This window comes from Lynx canadensis, chromosome A3 (assembly GCF_007474595.2).
Source record: "Lynx canadensis isolate LIC74 chromosome A3, mLynCan4.pri.v2, whole genome shotgun sequence".
In the NCBI taxonomy this organism is placed as follows: Eukaryota; Metazoa; Chordata; class Mammalia; order Carnivora; family Felidae; genus Lynx; species Lynx canadensis.
The window spans coordinates 14,282,417-14,294,509 of NC_044305.1; the positions used below are offsets into that span (position 1 = coordinate 14,282,417).

Consider the following 12,093-nt stretch of genomic DNA (forward strand, 5'->3'; position numbering starts at 1 on the left):
CCAGCGAGGTCTTGGCTGGGTGCCCGGCCTTGCTCTGATCCACAGGTACGGTGACAAATGCCACCTCCCACGGGTCCCCACTGATCCTACAGCAGAGCTGTACCCCTCTGCCTCTGCTCAGCGCCCACGGTCAGCCCCGGGTACCGGTATAATTAGCTCCATCTCGGTGGTGAGCAGCCACGGCTTCTCACAGCCTCTGACACGACTGTCACCTCCCACTCAGTTATCTCCACCGTTGAGTGTGCATTACATGCCCGCTGGGCATGGGGCTGAGTGCCACCAGAGGACAGCTCAGCCCTCACAATCTCCGAGTTATCACAAGGAACCAAAACCTTTTCCTTCACTCTCAGGCTGTGCCAAAAGAAAAGTTTGGGGGAGAAAATGCCACCTCTTGGATCTGCTGAGGAATCGCGTTCCTCCTGACCCCACAGCCAGCGGGGTGGGCGATGAGGGTGGGGAGAAAGGAAGCCTGTTTCTTTAAGGGCCCTCTGCTAGTGGGGCGGGGACTTCCCCCGGCAGCTGGGCCCGCCCCCTCTTGAGTGACGGGCAAACAACCCAATTACAGAAAGAGACTTCAGCGTGACGGCGGAGCGGAGCAATAGGAGCCCGGGCTGGCTTTCGGGGGCGGGATCCCGGGAAGGCCGAGCGGGCGGAGGCTGGTGGAGCGGCGGAGGCGAGACCCCGGCGCGGGAGCTGGGCCTAGGTCGGCGCCCTGGTGAGTGCGGGGCGCGCGGGGCGCCGGGGCGCGGCGGGCCGCGGAGAGGGGCCTGGCCCGAGGGACGCGGGGCGGAGAGGCTGGGCCGGGAAGGGGGCCGGAGGCTGCGGCCTGCATCTGCCTCGGGGACTGAGGGGCAGAGGGGCTGGAGGGCGGGCCCGGGCTGCAGCGCGCAGGTTCCGCAGGGGGTCGCGGCCCTGCGGGGGCCGCCGGGCCGCAGATTTGCGACCGGCAGGGGCGTCGGGTGGGGAAGAAGGAGGGCCGGGCCTTGAGGAGCGTGGGGAGGAGGAGGGTGGGAGGATGGAGCCTGCGGGCGCGGCGAGCAGATGGGGGAGGGACGGGATGGGAGAACGCTCGCTGGGAGCCCGGGGAGTGTGTGGGGCTGGGTGGCCCTCGTCTGCAGTCCTGGAGTCTCTCTTGACATCGCCGCCTCCGAAGCACACGCTGCTCGTCCCCCCCACCCCCCGCCCCGTCGAGCCGGCCGGCTCTGCAGCCACCAGTCCACCTACTTCTCTCCGCCGCTCCCCCTCTGTTCAGGCGTCTGTCGCCTCCTACCTGAACTGTGGCATTGTCCTACCTGAGGTGCCCCCACGCGCTCTGGCTGCTCTGCTGTGGGCCTTCCACCGTGGCCAGTGGGATGTTTGAAGGTGCACATCAGATCAGGACACTGCTGCGGAAAACTGGCCAGTTGCCCACCTCTTGCAGGATCGGCCCCAGATCCTCGTCCAAGCCCCGGAGATCTGGCCCTTCCGACCTCTCCCTCCCGTTCAGTACTCTTCACACGGCCCTTTTCCTATTCCTTCTACATACCAAGCCCTGGAGGGGCGGGGTGGGGGGGGGTGGTCCTTGTCCTTAGTCTTCTTTCTGCCTGGGCTTCTCTTCTCGGCCTGGCTTAGTCCAGTAAACTCTCCTCCGTCCTCTAAACCTGGACTCAAGTATCACTTCCTCGGGTCGCATCCCTGGGCTCTGACTCCTCCTCCAGGCAAATTCCCCACTTTTGTCACCCTGTGCACTTCTCCTTCATGACACTCGAACAGTTGCAGTTTTCCTTTTATTTGTGAAAGTATTAATGTCTGTCCCTCCCATCCAGATAGTAAGGTCCAGAAGGCTGTGTCTGGTTTTGCTCCTTGTGTCTCCCGCATCTTGCACAAGGACCAGGCACCGTAAATATTTTTTAAATCAGGGAGTGGAGGACTTGGCTTTGACAGGAGGGAGGGGGCGTGAATCACGGTACCTGCCGGCCTGTCAGGGGGAGAAAGAAGCCAACGTTGGAATACTTCCTGTGTGGCGAGCTCTGTGCTAGAGTCATGTTCGACGTCCAACAGAAATATAATGCACTAGGGTTCCTGAGTGGCTCAGTCGGTTAAGCTTCCGACTTCACTTCCGCTCATGATCTCGCGGTTCGTAAGTTTTTGTGAGTTCGAGCCCCGCGTCGGGCTTTGTGCTGACAGCTCAGAGCCTGGAGCCTGCTTCAGATTCTGGGTCTCCCTCTCTCTCTCTGCCCCTCCCCCGCTGGCGTTCCGTCTCTCTCTCCCTCTCAAAAAGAAAGAAACATTAAGAAAAGAAGAAAAAAATACGATGTAGTGCATGTAATTTAATTTTTTTAGTAGCCACGTTAAAAATGAGTAAAAAGAAACAGGTGAAATTAATTTTTAGAACACGTTTTACTTAACATATTCCAAAATAATACTATTTTGACACATAACCAATATAAAAACACTATTAATGAAATAGTTCACATTTTTGCGGGTGTGCTAAGTCTTTGAAACCTGGGGTGTGTTTTCTGCCTGTGGCCAGTCCATTTCAGTTTGTGGAAACCACGTTTCCAGGGCTCAGGGTACACAGTACCTGAGCAGTACTGTGGTAGGAACTGCCATATTGGGCTGTGCAGTTCTAGAAGCTTCACCTGCCTGTGGCATTTAATCCCATTTACTTTCTTCTAAGGTAATTATTGTCTGCATTTTACTAATAAAAATCATGCGGCTCCTAAAAGTTACGTTGCCTACTGGTGATCATGCTAGAGTTTGTGAGCAGAGGAGGAAAGATTAGGACCAGTACCCCGTCTGGAGTCTGGTCTTTCTATACCCTGTGCTCCCTGTAGGAGGTGCCATGCAAATTTGGGGGTGCAGGGAGTGGGGACGAAACTTGAGAACAGTGGCACCTGTGGGTATATTGCCTATTCTGTCTGGTTTCATGCACAGTAGTGTGTCGGCGTGCATCGGTGCCCCCTGTCTGGGTGGCTCAGGGACAAGCATCTTTGATGCAGTTGGAGGAAAAGCGTGCAAGACAAGTCCTTCTTGGACCTAGTCACTGTACCTCAGCACAGTGGACACCAACTTGGCCCGGTCCCCGGAGCTGGGTAGAAAATGTTTGCACCCTGCAGCATTTCAGAGGTGCTGGGAGCACCACGCTCGGGTTAACAGCGTGGCTGTTCCGGTCCACAGTTGCTCACTGAGTGAGGTTTCCCTTCTTGTGAGGCCAGCCCTGTCCTAGGGCAGTAGAAGTCACCGCCTTCGTCTTCAGGATGCTTACTGTGGAAAGACGAGGCCAGATCACAGGGTGATTGATTAGATGATATGCACGACACCCTGTGGTGCAATGAAGAGTGAGAGAGAATCAGTGGTTGTGCAGGGCCCGAAAAGTTGCTGCCAAGGCCAAGCTGCGTCACGTGCTTAAAAGTGTTGAATTTGAGTTCCTTTAGGTGGGTGGGTGCTTTGCAGTCTGCCACAGTGCCTGCGTAGACGCTGCGTGGCTTATTTCCTCATCTGCCCGGCTGGTTAAGGCGTTTGAACCTGTCACCCCACTGGGCATCCTGGTTTAACGTGAGTCACCAGGAAAGGTTCGTTGAGCACCTGTTATGTGCCAGGCCTTGCACTGGCCCCTGCTTTGGAAGCGACTAAAAAACTCTCCAAGGTGCTTCTTCTAGAAGAAAGTAGTATGGAACACCTGCAGCAGCGGTGCTTTGCCTTTTGTATTGATTCTCCTCCCCGATTGCCTTCACCTGTGTTGTCATTTTGTCATCAATGTCCTGCAGCCTGGCAGGTCGGGCTGCTTCGTGTTGGGGAACGCGGTTAACGCATTTTTGTAACTTCTTCAAGTTCACACAGTTGGGATTCTGCTTACTCCTATCAGGTATTATGCTTAAAATGATTCACGTAGATCATCCCACTTAATATTCACACCCACTTTGTAGAGTAGGGTTGATTTTAACCCCCATTTCACAGATACAGAAACTGTTGGAGGGGGATCCAAACCCAAGTCTGTCCCACTCCAGAACATAAGCTCCTAAGCACTACATGACACCGCGTCACTAGTAGGTCACGGTGGAAAGAGGCCTCAAAAACATCTAGTCTGACCCCCTCACGTAGATCAGGACAAGAGGCCTAGAGAGGCCTGTGCTCGTCGCCAATCTGGGCAGTCAGGTCTCCTGCCCTGCAGGGGGTGGAACCTAACCCAGACATGGGGGGGCCAAGACCTTCTTTTGTCCCCAACTGGTGGTGCGGCCTTGCCAGCTTCTCCGGACCTCAGTTCTCCTATTTATAAAATGAGAGGGCTTGGCCTGATTTTACAACACGAACAATGCTGTGTTGTTATGGTGGGTATTGAAGGAGTCGGGCCCATAGCCCGGGATTTCAGCCATAACCCAGGACTCTTCACGGCTCACCACACCCCCTCCCTGCACAAGCTCTGCCGCCCTGTTGCAACCACAGTGGTCTGTTGAGGGGAAACAGTTTCTTAAAGTTCGTCCATATTTTCCATCTCAGTGTCTTGTTTCCAAAAACCAAGGTAAGTGGTCTGCAAACGCTGACCCCCTTCTAAATTTGTTGATGACTATAGTTAGGGATTTATAAAGTTCTAGGCAATGAATAGTCCTCTGTCATTAGTGTTTTTATTCTCTTTTTAAAGGCAGTTAGGTGTCGGGGCATCCCGGAGGGTATTTTTAGTGTGGAATTCTGCAGGCCCAGCCGTGTGCTGGGCATTGTGCTGAAAACTTTGGGGAAGAGAAGGCGGGGAGGTGGGGGGGGTGGATGCGGGCCGGATGAGTCCTGCTCTCGGGTGGCTAACGGTCTAGTTGGCCGTGGCTCCTAACCCTGACCGCCTTTGGGAACACTTGGGTGGGGAGGGGGAGTCGGTGGCGTGGGCTGGGCATTGATGGTGCACAGCCGGGGTTGAGAACCACTGGCCTGGAGTCTGCTTCTCAGACTTGAACGTGCATGCGAACCACCTGGGGGTCTTGTTAGAAGGCAGATTCCGACCGAGTGGGTGATTGTCCGTTACCGCAGGCTCCCAGACGACTGTGCTGCTGCTGCTGGAGTGCAGCTCACACTTGAGTAGCAAGAGAAGAGGCTGCACGTAGAGAATTGCAAGTCACTGGGATTGTGGAGGGTTGTGTAAGAGACTGGGAGCGCCGGTGAGGATGCGGTGAATTCTGCCTGAGGTGAGAAGACTAGGAAAGCCACGCAGATGAGACGTTGTGTGAGGCGGGCCTTGAAGGATGAACGGAAGTTTGCCACTTGGACGAGGTGGAGGGAATAATAGCTCAAGTGAGAGCACAGGTTCAGAAGAGCATGATGTTTGAGGGAGCAGGATGGTCTGGTGTGATATACTAGCATGATGACAGTGCGATGACAGTTCTGGCCTGAAGAGCCACGTGGACCCAGAGTGAGCCAAGTGCTCTGCTAAGGAGTTTAAACTCCGCTCTGTAAGCGTAGGAACGCTGCACAGTGATTCTCCGCGGGGTAAGAGGAGACCCAGGTGATTCTTAGGGTGGGTGTTAGGAAGAAGAAGCCCAGACAGGTACCCAGTTCCCATACCCTTACTCACTGCACTTTGGCTGCAGGTTAGTGGCTTTTGGGTGAGTCTAGTGTCCCGCAAATTTCTACAAAAAGAAATGCCAGGGGCGCCTGGGTGGCCCAGTCGGTTTAGCATCCGGCCAGCTCTTGATTTCGGCTCAGGTCGTGATCTCAGGTTCGTGAGATCGAGCCCCGCATCGGGCTCTGTGCTGACAGTGCTGAGCCTGCTTGGGCTTCTCTCTCTCTCCTTCTCTCTCTGCCCCTCCCCTGCCTGCCCTTCCCCACTTCGAATAAATAAACTTAAAAAAAAAACCAAAAAGTCAGCTGCTGTTGGCATGACGGTCCTTCTCAGTGTTTCTAGCAGTGAGCAGTGCATGGCAGAACTTGAATCTCTGCCAACCCAATTCCCCCCTTCTGCACCTCAGAGCTCATCCTCATTCAGTGGCCCGAACTAAGGGAAGTTGAGTCACTTCTCAGATGAGAAGATTTCAGAAGGAGAAGCCTCTAGTGAGATTGTGGTTTTGATTAGAAAGAGGGTGTGACCTCCCGTTCCCTTCCTGGTGTGGCCGACTCTGTTGCAGGAAACATAAACCAGACTCACCCATGTCGCCCCCACTGAATCAAAAGCAAAAGAAGAGAACAAAAAAGCACATGTCAGTCCTTATCCTTAAAAGAACTGGGGGCGGCAGGGGGCGGGGGGGGGGGGGCCCCGTCACTGCCTGGGCCATCATTGACAACGCTCCACGGGGGCCCTTGGTAACAATGTTGATTTTGTAAACACACCTTCCAGAAGCCGCTTAGGGAATGCTCCATTGGAGACACCGAAGCTACGATTTTTCTCGTTTCCCCAGCTTTGCCTTTGAAACCCGGTGCTTTCATTCTCCTGTGTTAAACAGATTTCTCTTCCTCAGATCAGTGTGTGCGTCTCTCATCTCTCCCGTTCTGTGGCATTTTGAGTTTTTCCAAGCCGGCTTTACATCTGTAACACTTCAAAGGGGATGGGAGGTGAGGGCTGGCAGGGTTGTTTCATCCGGAAGAGGTGTTATCACTCCTTTGCCCCCCCTGGGCCTGGATGTGAACTGCAGCTCCCTTATCCTGGCTGTTTGGTGTTGAGCTCTGGAGCACTGCTGAGCGGCCGACCAAGAGGCTATTTATAACCCCGAGAGTTTTGCAATGTTACTGAATCGCTTCGACCTAATTTCCACTTCCTTTCTAAAATGAAAATGAGAAGAGTAAGCAAGCCAGCACTGAGAGAGTTCCCCACAAGGAGACCCTTCGTCCGGGAACGTGCTCCGGACCATTTACTGCTTCTACTCTCCTGTCTCCTGGTGCCTCCAACAGAGAGGGAAGCCAGGGGGGTTATTCGCCCCTTTCTTGTCGGTAGCGTCAGGGGCGCCAAATCTGGTTTTCCGGTGAGACACGTTCTCACGTTAGAGATGACGGCAAAACTCTCAACACTGGAACTACTGTGCAGTTGGAAGGTGGAAGGATGCGGAGGGAATGCCAGACAAGCAGCACAGTTCTGGCCAGTCCCTCTCCATTCAGAGGCAGGCCTGGTTCGTAGGAACTGAGGAGGTCAGAGCCGACGGATCTGTGCAGACACTGGTCCTTTCTGAACCGTATCGGTATGCCGGGTGCCGTGCCAGGTTGATGAGCTACAGGGTGTACCTGCCCTGGGGGAGGAGCTAGTGAGGAAGAGAGACATGTAAATTCACAACTATTGTAATAGTATGTACAAGAACCACAATAATAATACCTGTAACGGAGCAGGACGAGAGCCTTCGTAGAGGTCTGGACAGAATGCTGTGAGAACAGAGTGGCCCCCTCCAATTTCATTTTGCTAGGGAAAAGTGGGGAAATGGTAGAGAGGAAGTGACATGTGAGCTGGGCTTTGATGTTCGGATAGGAGCTCTTTTGACCGTCCATGGAAGGGGGAGGACATGCAAGGGTACAGAAGAAACGAGGGGCGCCTGGGCGGCTCAGTCGGTGGAGCGTCCGACTTCAGCTCGGGTCACGATCTCGCGGTTCGTGAGTTCAAGCCCCGCGTCGGGCTCCGTGCCGACAGCTCGGAGCCTGGAGCCTGCTTCGCATTCTGTGTCTCCCTCTCTCTCTGCCCCTCCCCTGCTCGTGCTCTGTCTCTCCCTGTCTCAAAAATAAATAAAACATTAAAAAAAAATTTTTTTTTTAAAGAAAACAAATGAAAGAACGTGGCCTGCCTCACAGAAATACCAAGTATGCTGGGAAGATCTGGCTAGATTATGAAGAACCGAATGCCACACGAGGAGGTGTCGATCTCCTTCTCCAGACAGTGGAGAACCGTTACCTGTTGGAATAGTGAGCTCTTGCTATACAAGTCTCTCAGCCTCAGTGTGCTTAGGCTACAGGTACAGCAAAACCAGAATTCTCCAGACACCTGCTGTGGGCCACGTACAGCACTGCCTGCTTTTCACATGGCCTTCAAACAGCACCACACTACCTGGGATCTAATTATTAAGGTTAGCCGTGTCACATTGAGCATGGTACTTAATTTCACGGTGCCTCTATTGTCTCTTAAATGGGGATAATAATACGCCACACAGGGTGGCTTTGTGGATTAAATGAATTAATACAGGTAAAGCCCTCAGAATACTACCTCTGCACCATGCAGTTGTTAGCTAACATCATCAGCATCAAAGAAGTACGATGTAGAGGGAAAAGAACTAACTTTGAAGTCATAAGACTCAGCCGTGAGATCCAATTCTAATACGATTTCTCTCTTTTTTGGGAGGGCAGGGAGGCGTGGGAAGGAGCTGTGTGGAAGACAAGCTTCTCAACCGGTCTGAACTTCACTTGCCTCATCTGTGTAAAGAAGGGATGATTTACAGGGTTCTTTGAGCATCAGCTGTAGAAATGCCATAGAACTGAGTGATCGGCTATAAAGAGGCTGTCTACCTATTAACTGTTACGTACAACTGTCACGTACATGTCACCGTATCACTGGTCTTTTTTAAACACACCAGACTTACCTAAGTGGGTTTCACTCTTCATTAATTCAGCCAGTGTTAATTGAGGGCCTGCTCAGTGCCATTATCTGTTGTTGTTGTTTTTTTTTTTAAGTTTCTTTACTTATTTTGAGAGAGACAGAGAGTGAGTGGGGGAGGGCCGACAGAGATGGGGAGAGGGAGAATCCCAAGCAGGCTCTGAGCTGTCGGCACAGAGCCCGACGTAGGGCATAGAGTCAGGAACCGTGAGATCACGACCTGAGCCAAAGTCAGATGCTTAACCGACTGAGCCACCCAGGTGCCCCTCAGTGCCGTTATCTTAAGCCTGTCATGCTGCTGTCTGTTTGGGCCTCCATTTAGAGTTCCTTCAAAGCTTGGGGTCAAACTTAGCCTTAGGCTTTTTCATTGCAATGAACAGAAAAGCAGTCCAGTTCCATTGAAAGGAGTTTTTTTGGCAGGATCCAGGGGAATTTCAGGCACCCCGAGTGTAGGAGTTGGAGCCGTGGAATCTGGGAAATCATCAGGCTTTTTCCATCTCTTTTTGGGACTTTGTGGTTTCTAGTTTGTGGCCTCTGCTTATCTACTGCACATTTCCGGATTCTTCCTGCAGAACAGCTTCCTCTGAAAGCTCTTGGTTTTTGCTTCGTGGTATCTTTGACTTGCTGGTGGCTTTGGCTTGGCAGGGTACCTGCTGTGAGGCTGACTGCAACATTTCTGATCCAGGGCCCATTGTCATCCAACTTCCTTAACCCGTGTCTTTAAATTTAAGAGAAAGAACTGGATTGGTCCAGCTGAGGCTGAGTGTTCCCCTCGGTCCCATTAGCTGGGGCACCGGTGGGGAGGGTGTCATTCAATATGAACGGACTGCCTGCACTTGATGAGAAAGGGCAGGGTTGCTGAGAACTATCTCCAAAGACAGTATCCAGAAAGGAGTTCTAACAGATACTGGTTGTTTCTTAGCAACACATTGAACTAAGGGCGTAGTTTCTTTGGGCGAGGACTTTGAACTGGGCAGTCTTCATTTGGGTTTGTAAGTTCTACTTTAGAATCATGGAGTTTTAGACTCAGGAGGCACTTTACACGTGGTTTAGTTCAACACTCACATCTCACAGTAGAGACTTGGGTGAAAGGGACGCCTACACATCCCCTCCCCCCACAGCACTTAGGGACAGGACTGTGACTAGGTCCTGAGTCCGTTGGATCCAAATCTAGTTCCTTCTTCTGCAGCAAAATCATCCCAGCCCAATGATGTTGCTGCACCTGCACTGCCTCCTTATTTTAAAGAGAAGAACTGAACTAAGTAATAAATGGTCTAAGAAAGCCGTACTGTTCAGTTCCATGTATTTACAGTACAAAAACAGGCAGCACTCATGTATGGCAAGAGAAGTCAGAAAGGAGTTGCCTCCTGGAGGGCTGGAAGGTGGGGGATTGATTAGGAGGAGGTAGGAGGGAATTTTCTAGGGTGATGAAAATGTTTCAAGTCTTGTTTTGGGCAGTGGTTATAGAGAGATTTTTGTATTTTTTTTTAACTTTTTTAAATGTTTATTTTTGAGAGAGAGAGACAGAGTGCAAGCAGGGGAGGGGCAGACACACACACACACACACACACACACACACACACACACACGCAGAATCCGAAGCAGGCTCCAGGTTCTGAGCTGTCCGCACAGAGCCCGACGCGGGGCTCGAACTCACAGACTGCGAGATCATGACTGAGCCAAAGTCATATGCTTAACCGACTGAGCCACCCAGGCGCCCCGAGATGTGTGTGTTTCTATTATATATATATATATATATATATATATACACACACACACACACACACACATGCATATACATGAGCTCTGCCTTTCACGTATATAAATATACACGATATATAAATTATATCTCAGTTTTAAAAAGTGATCTCACAACTGTATAGTCATTCCTCCTAATTCTGGCACATTTACCACTAAGGATGGGGATACCTGCCCCAGGCACCCCGAGATTCATGGTACCGCCCCTGCTGTGCTGTGTCACTGGAGCAGAGCTTCTCAGCCAGGAGCTATTCTAATGGGAACAGTTGCCAGAGGCTCATTGTGTATCTAGGCCCATAAACATTGCATGTGGAAAATTCTGCTTGGAGCTGAGAAGCTTTTAGGGGCCATCGGGCCGGCCCCCTGCAACCCCTTCAGGCTTGATTTCGTTCCAGCGAACCAAAATTCAGGCTCGCTCAGCGGGGAGGGGAAGAGCACTGGCCAAAGCCAGCCCCAGGTTCTGTCTCCTTTACTACTTACGGGCTGGTGGAACTGAGGCAGTTTAACCGGCCTCTGAGCGCCAGTTGGGTCCTCTTCAGACAGGAGTAGTATTCTGATTCCGCCTACTTCCTGAGGCTGCTGGGAGGGCTCAGCAAAACCGGTGGAAGCACTTTGAAAACCATCTCTCCATTGCCACGTCCTGAAAATGCTGGTATTTTCGACAGTTGACTTCTGGAGCAGCCCGCCCCGATCAGGACATTGGTCGTGGAAGCTTCCCTCTTTCTGAGACTCGTGGGTGTGTAGGGGAAGGAACCGTGACCCCTTTCACCAAAGGAGTGTGTGCTTCCCAGGCTGCGAGAACTGACATCTGTGCCGGGGCCTAGCAGTTGACAGCATAAGTGAATAACAGCTTAGCAGCAGCTAGCATGTTCCGGGAGGGCCGGGCGGTCTTCGTTAGCGAAGCATGAATTGAGGAGAGAGGCTGAGCCCGGTGGATGCAGGAGGAAGGTTTTTTTCGTTAAGCGAGAGAGAGGCCCGTCCTGAACCTGTAGGTGAGGAATGTAAATATACGTGGAAATAACCCATCAGTCGAGTGACTTCCCTTCATCAGACCTTGGAGAGAAAATGCTTTACTGCTTGGAGCACCACTAAGCTGGCAGTTGCCTAGGATACCGGTCACATGGGCCCATCTTCCAGACCTGTTCAAAATGATTCGTTTTCCTTCATTTTGGAGACACATGGGGGAGGGGGGTCAGAGGTACTTCCGGAGCCTCGTCCTCCTAGAGACCGGCCCTTGTGTGAGGCTGTCCTCACCGCCCCACGCTTGGGCTCTCAGCAGCCCTTGCCCTTGGCAGTAGGGACTAAAATAGCATTTCCTGTCCCAGTTCTCTTCCCCGTTTTCTGAACTCTGCGTCATCCCACGCAGAGGAGGCTCCACACTGTGTCCTTTGAGGGGGAAGGAGTGGCAGCAGAAACTAGAGACGAGGCGAGAGGGTGTGTGGCCGGGCCGTGCCGACACCGGGGGCCTTCCTAGGATGGCTGCAGACACAAGGGCTGGCTCCGCTCAGCTAACCACTCGACCGAGAACAGGCTCTGTCTATTCTTATCTGTCTCAGAGCCTATGCTTCTCCCTCTCAAGGTCCCAAGGCCGGCATTTTGCAGTAAATTCATCCTCCTACCACACAGTCCTCCTGACCCTTAGACCAAGGTGTCACATCGGCAGATCTTGCTCCCGGCTGATCCGCAGTTGATGGATAGGCTTTGTCCCGTTTCTACTTGCTGATTTAATCTAAAGAGACAGAAAGCCCAAGGAGAGGTTACGGTGTGATATAGAAACATTCCAACCAAGTAGTTCGGTATGTCACTTT

The 12,093-nt window shown here is 52.4% G+C and overlaps 1 protein-coding gene across 1 annotated transcript in view; it reads left to right on the plus strand.

Moving 5' to 3' along the window:
* The first annotated feature begins 634 nt into the window (after positions 1–634).
* ELMO2 (engulfment and cell motility 2) overlaps positions 635–12,093 on the plus strand; it is a 39,290-nt gene continuing 27,831 nt past the window's right edge. The window contains exon 1 of the mRNA XM_030309467.1: positions 635–715. The gene's annotated coding sequence lies outside the window, so the exon portion shown is untranslated. The remainder of the gene's footprint in view (positions 716–12,093) is intronic.